The sequence below is a fragment of the Aptenodytes patagonicus genome, chromosome 1 (assembly GCF_965638725.1).
Source record: "Aptenodytes patagonicus chromosome 1, bAptPat1.pri.cur, whole genome shotgun sequence".
Taxonomy (NCBI): Eukaryota; Metazoa; Chordata; class Aves; order Sphenisciformes; family Spheniscidae; genus Aptenodytes; species Aptenodytes patagonicus.
Window position 1 is genome coordinate 201,246,691 of NC_134949.1, and position 24,693 is coordinate 201,271,383.

At 36.9% G+C, this 24,693-nt stretch overlaps 1 protein-coding gene across 5 annotated transcripts in view; it reads right to left on the reverse strand.

Annotated features, from left to right (window-relative positions):
* The window catches only part of NBEA (neurobeachin), a 516,384-nt gene that overhangs the window by 426,685 nt on the left and 65,006 nt on the right, over positions 1-24,693 (reverse strand). The window lies entirely within an intron of this gene.

Below are 24,693 nucleotides of genomic sequence, written 5' to 3' on the forward strand. Positions count from 1 at the left end.
CCAAGTATATCTTAAGGAATGGAATTCACCAATTTCAATCAGCCATTTGTGTAACTTTAAAAAGATGAACTCAGAACACCTTACTGAACTGAATATGAAACTTAGTTTAAAAAATAATCCCCTTTTAATGGCAGAAACATCTTTCAATTTTGAAGGAAACAAAGCCTGACTCTTATGCATCCTACTTTATTCTAGTAACCTTGAAGAATTTTGAAAGCACTAATTTTACATTTCAATAACTGCAAATATATTACCTAATTCAGAATGGCAAAAGAGCAGAATAAATTAATTCTAAAGCAGTTTTAAGACACTCTTTCTATTTGTTTCAGGAAGTTATATATTGAAATTGCAATAATATGTTTTAAATTGAAGATATTCAAAGAATTCATCACTTATAAGTGCACAACTTCAATGGTCACTTTTAATAGAAGGCTATTTCATAGCCTATTTAAAGCAGTTGGTATTGCCTTCAAATTAAACTCCAAACAAGAAGCAAGCTGAAATATTATGCAAACTTTTTTTTGATGGTTAAACCTATCCAAATACTCAAAGTCTTCTTTCACTCCCAATCTTCAGACAGAATTAGTACAACTAAGCAAGGACTTGCTTTGGCTTCTACCCTCATTTATTATTTTTCATCCACTTACAAGTTACTTTTTCTCTATCAATTAATTGCTCATAACCAATTTATATTTTTCTAACATAAAAGCTTCTAATATACTAAATATATAAACTGACTACCTCCTTAGTTCTCCTGAGACATTTGATTACATTCAAATAAAACTATTATCCTAATTGAGTAGTATTTTAGTTTAGAACTTGTGACTGCATATCATATATTTGCATATTTGGTAAACACATAACGTGTACCAAGGGCAGGCAATAAAACTGTCAAAATTAGAAGCAGAGTATTTCTATGGTCATCCTTTAGAATCATGAAAGAGTTTCACAGAGGAAAACACCACACTTTTAAAGAAACCCAGGTGGAGTTTCTATTTCTGAAAACAGCAGTAACCGGTGCACACTTCACCAGCTGGGTTGTTGTTTTCTCAGGTATCTCTCCACCTGGATGAGCCTCTCTGAGATTATGTTAAAAACACACAGAGGTAAAATAGGCACCTGTAGAAGACATTCAGCTAAACTCTCTTAGATGCTTATCCTAAGATGAAATGAAGCCCCTTCTGGAAGTGTCTACTTCTTTCCATTTCTTTCTATGCAGAAAATCTAGGATAAAAAATCATGTTTGTGGATTCTCCATCCTTGGATCCCTTCCAGCCTCAACAATTCTATGATAATATTTAGATATACAACTTTCAGATACCTAATTTAGGTGAGATGAATCCCACCATTTGTTTTTGATAACAGATGGACCTAAAACCAGGGAGAAAACTAGTAATACCTCATTTGGAATGCAGAGGTTCAATACAGACTGATCCCCCTTTCCTCAAACACTATTCATTGTAAAATTCTTGCTAATATAAATTAATAAACCAACATAGAATGGTTAAAACAGACTAAAATAATTCACAACAGACTAAAATAGTTCAAACTGTATTTGCTTGCTAATGTCAATTAATATACTAATATGTAACATTTAAAACAGACTGAAATAGAGCTCACTGAGTCTGAAGTGATGGGAGGTTTCAGTACTATTAGAAACAATCTGTCTGTATACATAAAACATCTCAGCAAATCTGCATCAAAAAGACCACTGAATGCTAATAAAATTGATTTTATGGAGAATCTTCTACTGGGCTACGAACTATCCAGTAGGTATTACAATTATTTTACTTGTCCATTTGGCAGCAAGAGATTTATAGTCCATCAGAGTGACTGCTTATTTCACCACAGAGAACATTAAAATGTACCTGATTTGCCCTTAACTGCAGTTTAAGCATATTTCAGCCACTAACAATGATCATAATTATCATTAAAATCAACTTCCTCAGTAAAGGAAACAAATTAACGAACTAATTAACGGTGATGGAAAAAATTTAAGAAGGTGGGGGGAGGGTTAAAGAAAATCTAAACAAAAATGGAGTATACAGAAATAAATGACCACAGTTAAATTGTGTTCAAGAAGTAATAGAAAGCAACCACCTCTGCTTTAAAATGTGAAAAATAAAATATAATTCAGCCAAGGAAAGAAGTAGAACGTTCACTACAAAAAAAAAAGCATTGTGCAACAACACTTCTACACCTGCATTTCCCAAGCAAAAGACAGTAGATAAAGAGGAATAACCAGTCAGTCTTCACAACAGAGGGAGATTATCAGTGGAGAACCATAGCGATAATGAGCTGGTAACAAGTGCGGATACTAATGAAAGGACAAAGTTTGCTGAACAGCCAAAAAACATTAAATTCAGTTAAAAAACACCAAGTACTGAGAGCTGCAAAGATTTTTCTGATATCAAGTGGCCGGGCAACAACATATAGGAAGAGTCCAAAGTTAGTAAATGCAAAGTAATGCCACATTATTATAGTTTTACCCATATGTACAAAAAGACTGGCTCAGATCTGGTATTATCAGCCAGAAAGGAGATCTTGGAGTCCCTGTGAGTCCTACTTTAAATAACTAAGGCACATTAAAAACTGTCAGTAGGCAACTGTAAAAATTCGTAATGAATTTGCAACTTTATAACTTGGGTTCTCGTTGCAATACCACACACAAAAAAGTTAAATCATACTGCCATAAAAAGTAACTTATTTTTAATACAACATGTGGAAGAGTTCTGTAGTACGACAAATTTCAGCTAGAGTACAATACGAACACTAAGACAGAAATCCTTACAGGAGCCAGTATACCTTACCATAAATCAGTGTTCTTTCTATATCATAGATCTCAAACACAATCTTTTTTCTTATGTCAAACACTCAGTCTTAATTTGCATTCTTCAAGTGAACATTTAATATTCAGTAAAGACCATGCTTTCACTGTGATTAAGTATCTTGAATTATTGCTTGTCCTTTGCAAAGCTCATGTATCACTTTTTAACTATTCTGCATCTTTCACAGCACAGCCGTAAGAAATGAAGCAGCAAGAAATGAAGCAGCAAACTAATGTACAGATCATGGTTCCAAGTCAGACGAATATGGCCAACAAGCATAACTCCTCCTGAAGAAGTACTGAACTGGCAGTTATAAGCAAATTAGGCTATCTTCCCTATCCTGAGGTTGTTTACAATGACAGGTTGACACTCCTTGCTCCAAGAACCTACACCACCATCTTCAAAAGCAGCTGCACTACTCAGAATCTCCATTTTTCTGAATACTGTGGTCATTCCTCAATAAGCTTCTACCATTCATTATGCTATGCAATAAAAGTGTTTCTTCCTAAGCTGCTGCATCTCTGCAGAACTTAGGCCAGTCTTTTATGCCCTTTTGATCTAGAACAGAGATGAAATATTCCCCCCAAAATAGAGAAGCTGTCTACATATGCTTGATAGTATATTCAGATCAGTTCTCAAAATGGAGTAAAATATGTGCTGCTGAACATCTAGAATTAAATTGTTTACTTGTGAAAATCAGAATTCTTCAGAATCAGATTCTTCTATCAGTACTTAAAGGGGGCTTATAAAAAAGATGGTGGCAAACTTTTTAGCAGGGCCTGTTGCGACAGGACAAGGGGGAATGGCTTTAAACTAAAGGGGGGTAGATTTAGACTAGATATAAGGAAGGGATTTTTTACGCTGAGGGTGGTGAAACACTGGCACAGGTTGCCGAGAGAGGTGGTGGCTGCCCCATGCCTGGAAACATTCCAGGTCAGGTTGGACGGGGCTCTGAGCAACCTGATTTAGTTGAAGATGTCCCTGCCCCTGGCAGGAGGGGTTGGACTAGATGACCTTTAAAGGTCCCTTCCAACCCAAACTATTCTGTGATTCTATGACAAATCAAGTTTTGAAGAATGGATTGAAATGAAGAGAGAATAGAATAGAATAGAATAGAATAGAATAGAATAGGACTATTTCAGTTGGAAGGGACGTACAACGATCCTCTAGTCCAACTGCCTGACCACTTCAGGGCTGACCAAAAGTGTTGAGGGTATTATCCAAATGCCTCTTAAACACTGACAGGCTTGGGGCATCGACCACCTCTCTAGGAAGCCTGTTCCAGTGTTTGACCACCCTCTCGGTAAAGAAATGCTTCCTAATGTCCAGTCTAAACCTCCCCTGGTGCAGCTTTGAACCATTCCCACACGTCCTATCACTGGATACCAGGGAGAAGAGGTCAGCACCTCCCTCTCCACTTCCCTTCCTCAGGAAGGTGTAGAGAGCAATGAGGTCATCCCTCAGTCTTCTTTTCTCCAATAATAGATGGCTTCTCAACTTGAAAATCCATAAAAATCCATAAAATGAACACAGAAGGAAAGGAAAGATGGCAGTCAATCTTAGAAGAAATAAACAAATAGAACATCAGGATGATTATGCTACTGAATGGCAACAAATTCAAAGAAAGCAGAGGTCAGAACTTCTTCTAGGAGGATTTTATAAAAAAACCCTGACGACATGAAGATCTTTCAACACAATTTCATCTGTGATCAAAAAAAACCAAACAACTGCCAAGCATAAGGATCTAAAGAAGTGTGTAAAATGCAAAAAGATATTTTAGAAGCATTTAGTATTTTTTTGGATAAATGAAAAACATGAGTGCATTCTGCTAAAGAAAGAATGACACAGTAATACAAATACATGGTAACAATAAAATGTGAAAATCTGAACTACAGGGAGATCAAATAAAACTTTTTTTTTTTTGCAATTACTTTCATGTTAAATACATAAAGTATCAAAAATTTCTCAGAATAGTCTATTTTTCCATGTTCTGCACTCATACTTTGGAAAAATTTTCATGGTACCTAAACTGGATATTTCTGTTTACTTTTAACACTTTACACATACTTCTCTCTACTCCTTGTCTGATTCGCAGTCTTAAGAACTACTAACCTGTGCAACTGAAACTTACTTTTAATTAGTAAGAATATATTTTTGGCAGAGTTTTTGGTTTCTTCAAATGTCATCTTAATTACAAGGATGCTTACAAGGAGAAAAAGGTATTATCTATAACCATCTTCTACTTCTTGTCTTGTATTTAATCTGTAAACACTTTTGGGCAGGCAAAGATATTTTTTCAGTTTCACATTCTTCCAGCATAAGGTGAAATGTGATTGTACTTACCTACAACAAAAACAAACCTCTTTATTGTAACCCTTTTTTCCCCATCTATATTAACAGTCTTGTATTTTATGTATTTGTCTTGATCAAAGAAAGTATATTAAAACTAATAAACCAAAGTCTTCAAACATCTGAATCTCTAAATTTGCTGTTCATTGCCATCAAAGAAGCACTTCTTTCTAGTTTGCTTCCAGTTTGATTCCTATCTGCATTTATTTCAACAAAAACCAAGAATATAAATTCTAGAATACTAGACAGACAGTGTCATTGAAAAATGCAATTATCACAATGGTATAATTACTACAACTCTAACAACATCCAGGTCAGACTTGCACCAAGGCACTCCTTCCTTCCCTCTCCTAATTAAGTACTGTCACACTTGCTCTACCTTTTCTAAGGCCAAGAATAAATGAGGGCATATCACAGTCAACATGACAACCATTCTTATCTGTTTTGGACTAGTTTGTGAGAACCACTTTAGGTTAAAATAAATACATATTTACATAATACAATCTTGCCTGGTCAGCGTAGGAGGTAAGCAGTTTGGAAACAAAATTATTCATTCTTTTCCTCTCCCTGATGTTCATATATCTTTTTAGGCATTGCAAAACAGCTGACTTGGCATTTGGCACAAATTACAAAAGAGCTGGAAATAACCAGCTGGGATAGGAGTGAGATTCTTTTAAAATTCCAAATCAATTAGTTGTTTTAAAGAGAAAATTAGTAAACTTTTTACCCTTTATAACAAAGGCCATCACATAACATTCAACAATAATTTGTGTTCAAATTGGAACATCTTTTCTACAAAACAACATTGAATTGATTTCATAATCACCAGTAAGAGTTCAAAATACGTGGAATCAGACTGCTACTGCTTCTTTTCTAAAGATAGGGCTCCAATTTAAGCATTAAAACACAGTAGTCTGACAAAAGCAGTGGTGAACCCAGGCAGAAAAAAAATAAGTTACTATTTTCTGGTCATTAACTAAACCATTAAATATCTAAACAATTAATTCAGGTTTTTAGGAAGATTCTTCTTCAGCTGCGTGAATGAAGATTTCTTTAGGTAAAAGTGTTTAGAATGTTAAATGAAATAAATAAAACTTTTCAGTGACCAGTGTGTGCTGATCACATGTACCTGTTAACCTAAATATATTAATATGACTACAAAGAAAAACACAAGTAACAAAAACTTAAAGCTGATGTTTTCCATAGCTGGTACAAATTCCTTTTTTTTTTTTTTAAATGTTTAATTGTTGAATGGAGTTCTTTAGACATCTGAATTACAGGTATGTGTATCTGGGGTAATTTTCAAAATTCTCTTTACCATCAGTGGAAAGTAAAAGGTGCTTCTGGGAAGTGATTCATCTCCCTCGTTTTAGATGCAACATTAGGATGAAATAAATCTTTCCCTGGGAATGTAGTACTTCACACTGACTATAAAAGGACAACTAGTTCAGACAGGAACATCTAAAGTTATGTCAGATTAATCTTACCCAGCGTGCTCACAGTATGGTTTATAACCGAATGACAGCACTAAAAAGACTATTCTCATGTGAATCACTACAACAGCACATAATTCTCCACATTACCGTACCCTTCTTAAAGGAGGCTGCATTCATTTTAGCTTCAAAAACATTTTTATCCTGAATAATATATAGTATGCACACAGCAGTGTGCCACTAAGGGAATGCTACCTAATAAGTTTATTGACAATTTTAAAGTATTCCAAGAAGAAAAAATAATTTAAATGTCCTTCATACCTGCTGAGAAAATATGAATGAAGTAACATGTTCAGCTTTACTTCTGGTACTTTCAAGCACGAGCTTGTTATTATGCAAGCTTAAAAATATTTCAGTGAAAGATTTACCTTTAGTTTCTTACATTTTCTTCTGGGGGAAGAGGGCACTCCTGTAGGTTTGTGTACTGCCTCTGGCTGGGACGGAGTTAATTTTCTTCATGGCAGCCCATATGGTGCTGTGTTTTCTGTTTGTGACTAAAACAGTGCTGATAACACACCAATGTTTAGGTATTGCTGAGCGGTGCTTACACAGTGCCCGGGCTGCCTGTTTCTCACCCTGCCCTCCCAGCGAGCAGGTTGCGGGTGGGCAACAGGTTGGGAGGGGACACAGCCAGGACAGCTGACCCTGACTGACCAAAGGGATATTCCACACCATCGTACTCAGCAAGAACACTGTGGGGTAGTCTTTCCAAACTAGGGGTTGTACAAAGACTGGCTGGGCATCAGGCTGCTTGTGGGAGGTGGTGAGTGATTGCTTTTGCACCACTTGCTCCCCACACGCACTTAGTAAACTGCCTTTATCTCAACCCACGAGTTTTTTCTTGCTTTTGCTCTTCTGATTCTCTCCCCCAGTGCGCTGTGGGGTGTGTGCGTGGGAGCAAGTAAGGTAGTGGGTGCTTATTTGCTGGCTGGGATCAACCCACCATGGTTTAAAACGTTTGGCTTCTGTCCTCAAATTTACTTCACACAGTTTTGCCCACTGAGCAGCACTGCTCAATTCCGTAAACTCTAATGAATCTTTTATAAGTGGTCTTAATGCGCCGAAGGGAAAACCTGTAAATTACACAGTATCAAACCATAATCCAATACAGCAAACTTTGCTTAAGAGTATGAGCCCAGCTAATCTTGAGCATGGCCTGCTGAGTTCTTCCAAAAATATCACACTTCAGTGTCTGTCTCAGAAAATCAAAAACCCAAATTTGCTGAATACACTATAAAGCATGTTTATTCCCCATTTCAAACAAGTCTGCATGTTACACCACTATTATACAGGGAAAGCATTTTATCATGCCCTTCCCCATCCTACAGTCATTTCTATAAGTCAATAGCTTTGATAATTCCTACAGTTTTTCCTCTTTTTTTTAGATTTCAGACCTTTTTTCCAAGCATGAAGAGAAACATTAAAAATTTATTTGAAATGCTTGGAACATAACGTACATTGTGAAAAAACAAAGGCTCTATAAGCAATGAAGATTAACTTTGTACTCACCAATGTCCTCCTGTTGTCATTGTTACCTGCCTCAGGACATTAGCTTTCTTGGGACATAGACCAGGAAGAGACAAGTAAAAATTATTACGAGAACTGCCTCATTTTCTTTAATTTCTGGGAGGAGAGTTCTAAATAACATCGCTGGCACCAGCAGTAAGGTTTTCTACAATGAAAGGACAAAGCTAGCAACTGTCAAACTGAAACTGCCTTTGTTGCAAAAAAATTACACACAAGTTTATTAGGCACTATTGATGCTTTATTTAAAAAAATGCTATTGTTATATATACAATTATCCTGCAGTTTCAGAAGGCAAAGCTGGCACAATGCAGCCCTAATACATTGCTTAAAGAGGGTGTGAACTTTCATCTTTGGAGGGTTTTCCAAAGAAAACAAGCACGTTTGAATGCGTAATTATAGATAGTAACAGACACGAGGTACCTGTCTGTCAAGACCCATTCAGTCCAGTCCTATGATCCCAGTACTCCCCAAGTCCCAGAAGAAATGTTTGCTCATTTGATAAGCCCTGCAAAATAGCAGTTGTCAATACTTATCTAACGATAATGGTAATGCTTAAGTAATGGCAATGGTAACATTAAGTCACTTCAGCAAGCTGTCCCAAAGAACCACCCTTAAAGGAACTGTGCCTAAGAAACAAAGGTTTCTGTGTATTTAAATGGAGTTACATGAGTCTTGAGATATTGTTCCAGACTCTCTTCATCAATTCTTAGTATGAAAATTATAAGCTGCTTTGATGCAAGAAAGGGAAAAAAATCATTTTGTTGTGCTGCTCAGAAAACCTGTTCCCTGTACTGAGTCCTGATTAGCATCTGATTTTTTATCACAAGGAGGTGTTGAAATTCATTGGCTGAAACTTCATGGCAAAAAAAAAAACCAACCCATACCCTGATGGATGGAAATGACAGTCTATTATTTAGTTTAAAATACACTCAGATACACCACAAGTCTGCGTAACTTAGAGTTAACAGTTCAATGTAATCATTTGCTAAGAGAAAATTTTGACTCCTGATACCAAGTGGGCTATTTGGCACAAAGTTCTCTAGCTGTTCTTTAGATAACTGTAAAGAATGCTTGATTTCAGGGTAGGACAGAAATTAGTCTGATAAAGTTCAAATGTCTGCCCTAATAAAAGCTTCATTAGCACAAGACTAACTCCTTGAAAGAAAAAGTCCTACCTTAGCAGGAATGCAAGTGGAGACAGTTTTAAAGCGCGACACAGGACAAATTTTACCCACTTAGGAGACCTGGAAGAACAATCCAGTCACTTCTGACAGAAAAGAAGACTGATAAAGGCATTTTACGTACAAGTACCTAACATAAAATACAAAACCAGAAGTCATCCTCCCGGTCTAGTGTTCCTGTGTCACCAGAAGGAGACTCTCTTCCCATTTATTATACCAATCTCCAACAGACCTTTTTGGGCCACAGCAGAATATGAGCTTTTAGTTCAAGATGTTGAACCTGAATACTGAAAGACTAAGAAACAGACCTTGCAGGTTTATTTTCAGGGAAGTAAAATCAAAACTATTCTCAAGCTTGGAACTAACAGCACCAACTTGTTTTCACTTTGTCTGGTTTAGTTCCTTTTATATATTCCTTCTGATCTAGACTTAATCAAACAGAGATCAGCCTGTTAGATTAGGGGACCTCCTTACCTCCAAAAAGGGAACCATTAATGACCATTTACTTTAATATGCAAAATCAAGTAACTTAGGTTTGCCAAATCTGTGAAAGTAAAAATTCAAAATTGATTTTTATGGACTATAAAGATATTGATAAATGAGCATAGCTTAAGGAGCATGAAACATAGTATTACTAAACAGATATTCCTAGTTCATTTTGCTTATAATACTTCATAGCCCATTCTTGGCTCTCTTCTCTCACTTTCACAAACCTCACTTTAAGCTCAAGATAGAGATGCAAGTACAAAACAAGCTCATGACAGGTATAATAAGCTTCTAATTTCCAGGCTTCAATAACCAGTTATATTTTAAAACAAGTTCTTTGGTGGTGCTTTGGGGTTGTGCTTTTTTTGTTTGTTTGTTTTTGCTTTAACCTATCTTCTTTTGTTTCCAAGCCAGAAGAGAAGCAACAGAAATTGAAATAACTGAGAGTTACCAAAGTCACAAACCAAATGTACTCTGAGAAAATAAATGGCTTTTGCAACTACTTTTAATAGAATCATAGAACCATTAGGTTGGAAAAGACCTCTAAGATCATCGAGTCCAACCGTCAACCCAACACCACCATGCCCACTAAACCATGTCCCTAAGTGCTGCATCTACACGTCTTTTAAATACCTCCAGGGATGGGGACTCCACCACTTCCCTGGGCAGCCTGTTCCAATGTTTCACCACTCTTGCAGTAAAGAAAGTTTTCCTCACATCCAATCTAAACCTCCCCTGGCGCAACTTGAGGCCATTTCCTCTCATCCTATCGCTAGTTACTTGGGAGAAGAGACCGACACCCACCTCGCTACAACCTCCTTTCAGGTAGTTGTAGAGAGCGATGAGGTCTCCCCTCAGCCTCCTTTTCTCCAGGCTAAACAACCTCAGTTCCCTCAGCAGCTCCTCATAAGACTTGTTCTCCACACCCTTCCCCAGCTTCGTTGCCCTTCTCTGGACACGCTCCAGCACCTCGACGTCCTTCTTGTAGTGAGGGGCCCAAAACTGAACACAGTATTCAAGGTGCGGCCTCACCAGGGCCGAGTACAGGGGCATGATCACTTCCCTACTCCTGCTGGCCACACTATTTCTGATACAGGCCAGGATGCCATTGGCCTTCTTGGCCACCAGCCAGCTGTCAACCAGCACCCCCAGGTCCTTTTCCGACAGGCAGCTTTCCTGCCACTCTTCCCCAAGCCTGTAGCGCTGCATGGGGTTGTTGTGACCCAAGTGCAGGACCCGGCACTTGGCCTTGTTGAATCTCAGACAGTTGGCCTCGGCCCATCGATCCAGCCTGTCCAGGTCCCTCTGCAGAGCCTTCCTACCCTCAAGCAGATCAACGCTCCTGCCCAACTTGGTGTCGTCTGCAAACTTACTGAGGGTGCACTCGATCCCCTCATCCAGATCATTGATAAAGATATTAAACAAGACCGGCCCCAAAACTGAGCCCTGGGGAACACCGCTCGTGACCGGCCGCCAACTGGATTGAACTCCATTCACCACAACTCTCTGGGCCTGGCCGTCCAGCCAGTTTTTGACCCAGCGCAGAGTACACCTGTCTAAGCTGTGAGCCACCAGCTCCTCTAGGAGAATGCTGTGGGAGACGGTGTCAAAGGCCCTACTGAAGTCCAGGTAGACCACATCCACAGCCTTTCCCTCATCCACTAGGCAGGTCACCTGGTCATAGAAGGAGATCAGGTTGGTCAAGCAGGACCTGCCTCTCGTGAACCCGTGCTGGCTGGGCCGGATCCCCTGGTTGTCCCGCACATGCCTTGTGAGCACCCTCAAGATGAACCGCTCCATAATCTTCCCCGGCACCGAGGTCAGGCTGACAGGCCTGTAGTTCCCCGGATCCTCCTTCCGGCCCTTCTTGCAGATGGCCGTCACATTGGCAAGCCTTTTGTAGACTCTTCTAGCATCTTTTGCTAATAAGACTACGCACTTGCACCACTGTAGCTTGCACAGGCAAATCTAATAGGTCACCAGCATCCCTTACTTATTTTTCAGCCATTTGCCAATTTCTTTATGGTAGCTTAAAAAACCCAAACTTTTTCAAGAGTCACAATATATACATGCTTTTTTTTAAAAGTAGTTTGAATAATATATTACTTCTGTAAAGCAAATCTTGCAGAGGTTTAACATAGTTATCAGAGAACACCATCAATAAAGTTGAAAGACTAAGAAACATTAAACTTTCAATAATTACACATTGTTTTTAATCTAATTTGTATTGCACAACTAACAGTATCACACAAAATGTTTGTGCAGATAGCAATGTCTGTTTTTAAAAGAAAACAACTGAAAAATCCTACAACCACACACTCCTGCTTCCCCAACTTCACGTACAGAAGTGAACAGAATGTATTTCCTATAAATACTAATAGATGATTTTAGTCAACAGAAGTCTCCAGTAAATCAAAACATTCGGTTTTTATTTTCACGGATAACAACATTTGTTATTATTCAAATGTACTTGTCAGAGCAATTTCATTATTTTTTTTTGTTAACTCACAGATGCATTCTGTGACTAGAATAAATTGCAACAATACAGTTAATGGAATTTTAGTCCACCATTGGAAAATGGTGGATTTTATTTCAGAATAGTCTGTGGAATGGTTCCCAGGCACATCAAGGACACAGATTATAGAAGAGAAACATGATAAAGGACATTAATCATAAGGATTGTGGTATATGTTGTACCTACATACTTTGGCCAAGATCATAAAAATAGCCACATACTATCAGGACAAAGATCTACCTAGCCCACTATCTTCTTCTAAACAGCCATCATATATTGAACCTTGGCCAGTAAATCCAAAACAAATAGCCTGCAGGCTCCTTCTTTCTCATGAGGTAATCAGAGAGGCAAAGCGGTTGCTCTCTGCTGGCACTACCTGCTTTTTCCTCACTATTAAGGAGCCCTCTTGCGTATGCCTCCCCATTAGCACCTCTTCTGCAAGCTCCTAGTGGACAGAGAATGGGGAAGACCTCACTCCACCCAGGACTTCACTTTTCTGCTCTGCATCCCCTGCAAACTTATACAGTATAACCTGTCACTCAATTGCCGTTATGAAGCAGGTCTCTATCCAATACACTCTAACGGGATTATGTCCTGCGTCCCTCCTGAGAACCTATGGAGAAAAATATTTCCCTAATTACTTGTTCTGTCATATTAAATGAAATTTGGTTACCTGACATATTCAGCAGCTAACCAAGAAATAATCCACTTTTTATTCTAAAGGACATGACTATTTGAACATAAAGGAAAATAAGTTTAACCTAAGTAGCTTTCATATTGCAGTCGGGTTTCTATAAAACAATCAACATATGCAATTCACTTACCTTGCTAAATACCACTAGACATTAAGCCAACTTGCTTTGTTTTTATACCACTGCACTGGTGTTTGGTAAGAAAAGGAATGAATTACATTCCTCTCATTAAGATTAAGCTGTTACCTATTTTAAAATTAAATAATCCATTTATTAAGTGTCCCGTTCTCATGTCCACTTTTCTCTTAAATTTTGATTTTCCTTAGGGTCTTTAACTGCTTTTAGTTTGAACTAAAACATTTCCCTCTTGTCACAAAACACTCTAAGACTCTGAAAAGCCTGGAAACTATAAATCACATCTATGCAATATTTAAAAGCAGAACAATTCCAATGAACTTAGTTATGACAGTGCCATTTTCCAACTGATACATATAGGTGTCAAAAGTATGCTATCCACATTAATGATTAATGATAGTGATAGCCCAGGAGAACCACAATGCCAGAGATACATGATCTCAAACGATACTGAGGTGAGAGATGCACAATAGTGGTCCTACCCTCCACTTCGTGTTGCTGAAAAGCAGGAGCTTAATGGGAAGAACAAAGAAGTGTCCTCAACATCCTGCTTCTTGCTTACATCAATAATTTTGAGATACCTAGTAACATTTTTGGTATCGATATTTTGAAACTTTCCAATGGCAATGCTTATCAACATTTTGTGAAGCTCTACATTAAATTCCAACATGCTCATTTTCAACAATCTTCCATTTTCAATTAGATGCCAAAAGCATTAACTAGTTACTATACAGCCTTTTTTTACCAGAAGTTAACATGGGAGAAAACAACCCATTGTTTAGGCACAGTGAAAAACCCTAGCTCATGTGCAGTGTCAGTACAATGACTCTTTATTGATTATAAAACAAATGTCGGATATGTTATAGAGTTCCATTTAATTCTCTACATGTGACATAACTAGGTAAAAGCAAGCCAACAGTAAACAAGATAGTCCCCGACAGCATTCCTTCTATTAAAAAGATAGGTAGATTCCAGCAAATAATAACAAAAAAATGTAATCTATAATTGAGTTAAACTTACTAATGGTGAACATGAAGCCTTGAACAAAGGCTTCCTGTAGAACCTACCTAATTCTTGTTAATGACTGAGATGCCTGTTGACTGTATTTTATAAATAAGCACAGAGTCAAATGTATAAACAAGCATGGTTTTACCTCAAAGCTTACTTTGTTCCCTTGATAAGTGCATTTTGTCATATAAATTTTAATTTATAGCTAACAATACAGTTCTACATCTAACCAGTTAGTACAAAAAGCATTAATAATTTCTCAGTAAATACAATAATTTGCAACACCACAATGTTGTTTAGTATGTGATAAAATGCAAAAGGATACCATCACATTACACATGCACATGAATTATAAGGTGTCAGAATTGGAAAAACTAACAGCAAGATTCCATATCAATGGAATCACAGGAATATAACTCCTGTGGCTTCTCAGTTTTGGTAGCCTGAAGTTTGTTAAATAATCATCATCTAAATTTTCAGTAAAGCCAGTCCATACTTTTTTTTTTTTTTTTTTTAAGAAAATCAAAAGAAGGTATACTATTTGTTACATTTTTCTTGTCCTCAAAAGTGAGCAGGATACTGATAAAGGACAGGGATTGGGCTTTAAAAACTCTTTTAAAACTTCTCTAAGCCAATTTTTTTTTAAGTTCTTACAAGAAGCTCCCCTTGGTTATAAAGGCAATTGCTGATACTTAGATTTGTAACACTAAGATGTTTTTAAACAGATTTGTCAATATTTGTCTCCTTTCCTTCTCTAAATAACTCTCAGGATAGTGTAAGATAATTGTTCTGGTTTATGACTGGTCTCCCACAGGGTTTAACTGTCATTAATGGTTTAAGACTTCTTGTGCAAGGATAAAACCTAAAACCTCAACCACTAAAGGAGGCACCGCAGACACCGCAATGACAGTTGTTCTAATTGTCTTCCCCCCCCTCCCCCCTTTTTAATTCATTATGCAGTTCTTCATCCAATGAAATCTTTCCTTTAACCTGTAGAAGATACCAGTCAAGGACAAAGGCCAGAATTATACAGCAAAATAGGAGAGGTCAATAATGCAACTCTAACCACAAAAGATAATTTTAAAGGAGGAAACTGAAAGGCAGATAAATAAGCATAAGAAACAATTTACCAGTGGTCAGAGACTTTCCCTTATGTAAGAAGCTTGTTGGATCTCTTAATTGTTCAGCTTTCCCAAACTGAACACCATTTTACGTACAAGTGCTTGCATTTTTCATCTTTTTACATGATCCAGAGGCAAGGACAACATGATTAGGGTTAGGTGCAATTATGCACCTACAGCCAAGATAAGAGTGAAAATTTTGATTTATTCTAATACTGTATGTGTGTTTCTTCCCTATTTTTGTTACTTAGTATTATGACTTTAGTTTGTTACACAAAGTATCTCAGTACTTGAAAAATATACACCCACCTTTCCAAAGATGAAACCCATAAGGAAATGAAACCAAATTACTGTGGTAGAAAGTCCTTGTACAGAGAACAAGGTTATCTCAATATTGCACTAGTTCTCCCACTGCATTTGCCTGGTGTTACTGTTTGAACTACTGTTCAAGAATATAAAACCAGCAAAAAGGTCTATCTAACCTATCCCAGCGGCAAAATGCCAAATATCTACAAAAAGTGTAACAGGATAAGCATATACTGAATTTTCTCCATTATAGAGTCCCAGTCTCCCACTACTTGTGACACAGGAATTTCTTGATCTAGAAATAACATCTTTGTTTCAACAAGCTCGTGGATTTCCTTCCATTAATTTCTCTGATTAGTTTCTGAACTCTCATCTTTTTGTATCCTTAACATCCTATAGTAACGAGTCCCACAGTTTCCTCACGATTTGTGTAAAAATATCTTATTATACATCTGCTATAGGATGATTTCATTTCAGCCCTCTAGTTCTTGCATTTTGAAAAGCAAAGAACAAGAGTTTTCTATCACATTCTCCTGTCTATTCACGTCTATCTCAAATATACTTGGTCATCTCTTTTCCAAGCTGAATAGTCCTACTTTGTTAAGTCACTCCTCATCTGAAATCCATATTTAATCACCCTTCTTATCCTTCATACTTTTTGCTAGTTCGAATATATTTGAGACTAGAAATTACCAGAACTTCATACAACATTCAAAATATGGACATATCATTAATTTATACAGTTGCATAAAAATACTTTGTTTTGCTTATCTTTTCCTTATTAATGATTCTTAATATTTTATTTGCTTTTATGATTGCTATTAAGCACCAGAATGTTTTTTCACAGAACTAATATAACTGTGAGGCCATTTATATATGTGAGAGAGCACAGTTAATACAGGGTAGCAGATATGAAATGAAGGTAGACCTTCTATTACTCTTTATGAGAGAAGGAGGAAACAGACTGCTGAAAAACCTTCCAAAAATGTTAACTGCACCACATACTCATTCTTGAAAATATGTACACAACATAAATGCAGTATGTAACATGAGCACCATACTTCTCTGTAAACAACACCAAACGTCTCCTTTCCCATTTATAATTCCCATCATAAACTACGTTTATACATAATTGCTAAATACAGTTTTAAATGAAAGGATAATTCCACTAATAAAAAGTCAGGATACTAAACCCTCTCCTCCGCCAAAACAACATTAAAAAAAAAAAAAATTATCACACTCTCTCAGCAACACATTATCCCTTAGTTGGTTTACTTAAAAACCACAAGAGAAGTGCTTACGAAAAATATGGTTAACAGACAACGTATCTTTTCAGCAAAATACTCCATCACCTCTTGACATCTCTTCCATGTTTTGATACCATACTTATTCTTCATTTACTCAACTAATGCAGGCTGAAGCTTGGAGGGAACACTTAAGGATGCACTCTTATGGTCTCTCCAAACTCAGACCCAGATTTTGAAAACAATGGTCCTGTGGTCTGAGTTTCAAACACTCCATCTGCAAAACTAATTACATAGCTCCATCAGTACTAAGCATTCTTTTTAAGGCATCATGTAACTGGGTAAAACTGAGATCACATATCATTTGATTTGATTACAAGACAACTACAATTGAAGTGTCAGTAATTACAAGGGTGGATGTTACACAATGGAGGAAAATCAAGTGTTCTTCACTGCATTAAAAGAGAAATTTCTTAGAGATATGTATGATTATTCCTTTAACATTATGTTTAGTTGATACTTACATAACTTTAATATAATTTCAAATCACATAATCTACGGATCATGGTATTTTTCTTTGTTAAACACATTTGCCAAAGTACAAAATTTTTTATCTCAATACTTAAGTAAGATTCACCTCACTCAGCAGAAGTAAATTCTTAACTTATTAGTAAAAAGAAAAGTGTCTCTGATTCAAAGAAAAAAGGAGGGGGGAGGGGGCTGTAAGAAAAGAGGGGTTTAATAGAATTACAACCCATTTTAAATTACACTCCTTCTATGTAGCCATGTCTTATTAATGAAGACTTTGGTTCTAAAATAATCACAGTTTTCATTTAAAGTGATTATGTTTGGAGATGCCTAACATATTCCTCAATCACATTTTAGAATACAAATTAGAATACAAAGGAGTTTAATACACCTTCTTTATTAAAAAGACAAAACCCCCACCATTCTATTCACCTAACTGAAATGAGAAAGTAAAAAAAAATCAAATTAGAAGTAATTCACAAAAGGCACCCATCAAACTTGATATTTGACTGGTTTTGTATCATCTTAAAAGAACTTACACACCTTTTGTTTGTGAGGGAAAAGTATAAAATACTAAGCAGTAATAAAAGCAAAGGAAAGGACTCCTAAACAAGGCCTCCTCAAACAGCTGGATTCAGTTACTTTCCCTCCCCTTTCAACTTCCTACACAATTTATAAAGGGGAATAAAAGATAAAAAAGCACTGTAGCTACAGTTCACTCTTTAAAAATATTTATTTAATACCATAATCCTGGCAGAATCTGTCAAAAGGACTTTTCAGATCTCATTTTAAACATCCCAAATTGAATCTTGAATATGTGAAATGTTGAACAGCAACAAAGATACTTTGAGAAAAGCAATCTGAAAATATTATTTTTGCTATTCAGTATTTTTACCTTATGAAATGCATTGGTTTAGAGTAATGCAGATTTAATATTAATTTAGATTATTTATAATTTATAATTAATTCATAAAATATAGTAATTTAATTTATATTTATATTAAAATGTTCACAAACATTTTCAGAGACCTATGTCTTAGTTCATCATGATTAACACTGAGAGTATGTTTTTCCTCTTTTGGTGTAAAACAAAATCGGTACTTGATTTAGGTGAAAATGTTACTCCAGAGGAAATGGAACAGTTATATAAATGGAAAAAGCATAGCTATATAAATAATCATAATCCATAAAAGCTCTTTCAGAAGTAAGGTCTTCAGAAAGCATTATCAACTGGCAAAATAGAAAATTTATTCAGTTACTCTTCAATCAAGTGGATAAAAATCAGAAGTGAGTATGCCAAGTTAAATAATAATTCACCCCATGTGTAAACAGATGAGAACAACTTTGCAAGAACATAGTCATTATAATGACTGTACAATCTTGATCAAAAGTTCAAGCATTTCCCCTTCCAGTACTCCTCCCAACTTCTATTACATGGCAAATCTTATTATATTCTTGACTTACTGAATACATGCAATAATCACGATTGTATTCTGCAAATGAACTATTTCACTTTCAGTTGTTTCAGTTAATGAAACAACTAATTATTCCATTAGTTCTTCTTGGGATATTTCAATTTAATGCATAGTCAGGGGGCTTATCTCCTCAAAAATTTCACATATAAATACTTTCCATAATAGAAGTTACAGAAGTACATGGAGGAGGACAAAAAACTTTTTCCAACCATGTTGATAGCACTACCAGAACTTTGAACTCCAGTAGCCAGATTAAGTTGTTCTATTATTTATAATTTAAAAACAATGGATTGCTTTGTTCTGATTCTGAAGGTCTAAGTAACTAACCAATTATTCTTCGTTTCTGTATTTTCTGTACATTTCTCATTTGTCTAGGCAGCAGGAAAATCCACAAAAGAAAACGTACTTACTCATAACAAGCTAAACAGAATTAAAGCAGAAGAAAAGTTGCAAAACCAAATTCTGACTGCTCTTAACGACCGGAAGAAAATTAATAGCTGTATGGTAAAGTGGGCATCACTCCCAAAGAAAAAGAGGGCATGCTCTGGAAAACAACTAATTTTTTGTAACAGGGCTATTACACCTACCCAGAACCATAATGTCTGCAAATGAAGTATGGCAGTGTCAAAAATGTTTATTACTTGAAAGCACCTGAATCTGTATCAATTTGTCCTCCAAGAAGCGCCAATGAAACTTCTGGTGTCCAACTTAACCTTAACTTAACCTTAAGCAGCATACATCACTCCCTCTTCAGTCCCACATGAGTTTTGAGGGTTTATTTCTGAATGCTTCTCCCATGGAGTTCTGTGTGGAAAGAAACATCCATTGAGATACTGTCACACAACTTCCAAATGTCTCCTCTGTGTTGAAAAGTAATCTCTAGTACTGTAAATACTACTACTTTCAATACCAGTGACAACACTGATGCAAATTTCATCTAGCTTAGACACTTCCCCCTCCCTCCACTGATGACTCAGATCAGCATTTTACTAACACACTCCAAGTTTGATTGACATGGAGAACTTTAAATTTGATTTTTCCCTCATTAATAAAGATGCTTCGTTTTATCAGCCTCCCTCCTAACCTGAAGTCAATCAAAGCTAAGTAGTTACTGCAACACAAGAGCAGCTTAACACATGCAAAATTCCCCCCACTGAGGTTCTGGTAGTGGTGGCCATGCTGGAGGAGCCTGTGCAAGCCAGCAATCCAACTGCAAAAAAGTCCATGTGCCAACATGGGGAGAAGCCAGAAGATGGGAGAGAGGGATAATCACTCCCTTTCCTGTTTCACTCTGGTTTAAGGGCCATGTCAACCACTCTATGCTGGCACTACAAGAGGAGGTTTAAATTAATTTAAAATCACTAAAGATTGTAAAGATTTCAAAGGTTGGTTTAAGATTACATTGCCTTGGGTGGAGTTTTTTTTGGGGGTGGGGTTTTTTTTGTTTGTTTTGTTTTGGGGGGGGGCAGGTTAAAGATCTGAGATTGGAGCATCACATATTCAATGCGATTGGATCCCATCTTGCTCACCTGGTAGAAGAGAGAAGTGGGGAGGGCCATAGCTTCCCTAGTTTTTCAGACTTGTACCAGAACAAACAAAGTCTCTATGCATTTTTTCTTTTAAAATTTAAAAGGGGATTTTCCATATCAAGTGCTTTACACAACTTCTAGAGACTTCATATTATTACAGATTTGCTGGAAGCTTCTCTCTCTCACATACAGTTTAGACATTTAAGGTACTTACATGTAAGAGCTGTTTTAAGTCTTTTGACTGACTGAACACTTAAACGTACTTATGTCAGAGTAACTTTAGGGAGACGTTAAATTACCAGAAGGAAACATTTCTGTAACATATTTTAAATGCTATTTATTCTTTCATACAATACAGAAGTATTTACCTTTACATCAACAACAGCAACCAGAACCACAAGACCACAATAATCAACGCATAATCATGTTTAATAAAAAAGTTTAAAATGTCCCAAGTTAAAAGCTGCATGCTGTGAAAATAATGAAAATAAGATAGTCTTTAGAAAAGGCATTTTAAGATGTATATAGTCATAGCCAAACTAGACTTAACACTCACAATATGTGAAAACAAGGAATCACGTGACAGAAGACAAGGATGACCAAATGCCTTATCTATCACATTTTATAACAAAAGCAACTATGGTCAGATGTTTACTGTTTCATACACAAGCCATATGACACTGAAGTGTCACAGATTATTCTTCCTTCTGTTTCACTTTGAAATTCTGAAATCTGGAAAAACCTAAAAAAGGAAAGTAATTTCCAGCTTTTCAAAGAGTAAAAATCAGTAACAACAACATGGGCAGCTCCAAATACACAGAAAACAAAATGTACAAGAAAACAGAATATTCCACATAGCTATTAAGTAAAGCTATTAAGATTTCCTTACAGAAGTACTGTCCAAATATTAGCAGTCTTACAACTGGTTGTGAAAGACAGGATCCAATCTGAGAAAATTCTGAAAGCACATCTTCAAAATTGAAAATACTGGCAAATCATTGTACTGTTCTGCTAGAAGTAAAAACTACATGAACTTCTCAGCTCTTTAAAAACCAGTGATTTACAACATGTAGAAATGGGCTTAACTGCAGACATTAAGCATGCTTCTCAAGTTTTTTCTTCAAATAGTTATTTTCAGATGACGTCCAGAACTCATCACATTGAAAATGGGAATACAGTCAACACTGGGTAACTGAAGATGACATACAAAAGAGACACATACTACCAAGTTCGGGCACAGGAAAGATGCTAGGAAGACCCCTGATAATGCTCCTCACATGCTATCTCCTAGAAGACAGCTGCCTATGAACTGACCACACTCCTGTTCTTCCCCAGTTACAGTATGCAAGCTCGACTTCTTGCAGTTCTGCTCGGGCTTTTGTAAATATTTGTCCTGCATAAAGTGCATGTATTTAAATGTAATAAATATTTTTATCTGATGATAAAACTGATGATTTTTATCATCAGTCACTGATAAGTATTTATCAGTGACTGATGATAAAAAAAACATCAGCCACTACATAGTGGTCAGGATACATACTTGGTAACATTTTTTAACTCCTTTGAAATAATTGGTTAAACACCTGACGTAATGTGCATTGCTTTTATTCTGCAAGCTATAAAGGATATGTCTGGGAAAGAGGTAATGAATAATTATATTGATCCATCTGCTATTTTCTCAGATTTCCAGAAGTTTTCTTTTTTTTTTTTTTTTTTTTTTTTTTTTACTGCTACTGTGTTTAATAATCTGATTACTTATTACAACAAGGTGCATTAAGGCTACCAGTCTAAGATTAAAAGGGAAGAGGATAAAAAAGCATAAATCCCTTTTTGTTTTCTTCTGACACCCACTGCTGTGGTACTAACTACCCACTTTCCTAAATACAGATCAGAATCTGGTAATAAGGAGCAATACCTGTGTTAAGGCCTTTCTTTTCATTACAGACATTATACCCTTGGGCAGGGGCTGGAAAAGTTTTAGTGGGGTGGAGAGAGCAGACAGTAAGAAACTTATTTCCTAGGAAACAAGAGGTTCCATGACAGAACTACATACTGTCCCGGTCATTAAACACCACTAAACAACTCACGATATTTCAACCCTTTGAACTGACTCCACAGCTGCAAACACATTACACTTTCAGTATCAACTAGTCACCTTCAACTAATCTCCTTCTTATATTGAAAAACAACTACTAAAAACCTATCCTAAAATCATCACCAGATTCAGGATTTCAGTTTCAGGTTCTATCATCTTGAAAGTTCAGAGACTATGAGATTTGAAGCGCTAAACTCTCTTTCAAGTATTTTTAGGAGGAAGTTTTTTTTTTAATTCCCTTTTTTAACATCAGTTTGGGAAATAAGCATGCTCTTTGGGGAAGAGTGGCTGGAAAGCTGCCTGTCGGAAAAGGACCTGGGGGTGCTGGTCGACAGCCGGCTGAACATGAGCCGGCAGTGTGCCCAGGCGGCCAAGAAGGCCAATGGCATCCTGGCCTGTATCAGCAATAGTGTGGCCAGCAGGAGTAGGGAAGTGATCGTGCCCCTGTACTCGGCACTGGTGAGGCTGCACCTTGAATACTGTGTTCAGTTTTGGGCCCCTCACTACAAGAAGGACATCGAGGTGCTGGAGCGTGTCCAGAGAAGGGTAACGAGGCTGGTGAGGGGTCTGGAGAACAAGTCTTATGAGGAGCGGCTGAGGGAACTGGGGTTGTTTAGCCTGGAGAAAAGGAGGCTGAGGGGAGACCTCATCGCTCTCTACAACTACCTGAAAGGAGGTTGTAGCGAGGTGGGTGTCGGTCTCTTCTCCCAAGTAACAAGCGATAGGACGAGAGGAAATGGCCTCAAGTTGCACCAGGGGAGGTTTAGATTGGACATGAGGAAAACTTTCTTCACCGAAAGGGTTGTCAAGCATTGGACCAGGCTGCCCAGGGAAGTGGTGGAGTCACCATCCCTGGAGGTATTTAAGAGACGTGTAGATGTGGTGCTTAGGAACATGGTTTAGTGGTGGACTTGGTGGTGTTGGGTTGACGGTTGGACTCGATGATCTTAAGGGTCTTTTCCAACCTAAATGATTCTATGATTCTATACTTTGAGACATGCTAGAGAGCTATAAAACAAACAGCTTAATCAACCCAAACTTGAAATAAATAAATAAACGCAAACCTGCCCATATACACACACTCCAATTCCACAACAAGGTGAAGCCAAAATTTTCCTAAGAGTATAAGTATGCTTCTTAATGAACAGAGAAATGTACTCCCCAAAACTCAAGCATCCTGGGTGTCAGCGCATACCTCCTATATGTGAGAGACTGTGGGTGAAGTTACTACTGCAGTATTTATACAGACAAAGTGAAAAAGTTCCTATTGTGGATGGGAAGGCTTGAGGGGAGGGAGGAGCAGGGGTAGCGTTTGCTAAATAAAGCTTCAACAAAACAATTACTGTCCTAAATTTTACTTTTGATCAGCTAACATTTTTCTGACAAATTACTTAATTGTAATCGCCTTGACCAGATCAAGTGGAAAGTTCCCCAAAGTAACCCTAACATTATATTCTTAATACCACCACACCACTTCTGAGCTATTTTTGTGCTAGCTCCACGGAAACAAAGACATAATTGTTCATTCAAAAGGCTGCTAAAATTTCCATTACAAAATACGCTTATAAAAAGCCTTTACTTTGTGTTTTTATTATGAGAGGGAGAAGAGAAACTAGGTTATTTTCTGTACGTTACTGCAAGCTTCAGAGACTGGCGTACAGATTCAACCAACACCATCGCTACGGTAAAAAAATTCTCATGAAGCTTAGCAAACTTGGTGCAATTAAGAAGCCCAGTTATGGTTCATAACCTCTTTTAAGTTTCAGGGTTATTTGCTGTGTCAATCATCACATTGAGGAAACACTCAAATAAAAACATATATCTGATTTTACATTTAATTTACTTTATTTGATCCTAAATTTGGTAATTAAATTATTAAACCATAAGCTAGTTTTACAGAATTGGTAGAAAGTATTAATATTTATGTATTTTTAATGTAATGTTTGTACAAAAAAGATATAAAAGCTTTCTTACTGCCAAAACTTTATTTAACTTTAACTGATGGCCCTCCACATCAAGAGCACCCATAAGAATGCCTTTTATTTCTCTTTAGTCTTCCACCTTGCAAGATGAAGATACTGTTCTTCTACCCCTTTACTTTGATTTATGCCCCTTTTCTCAGTAAGAGGTTTCTGACTAAAAGGACCGACGATTAAAAAGACTATCCATTGTAAAAACGGT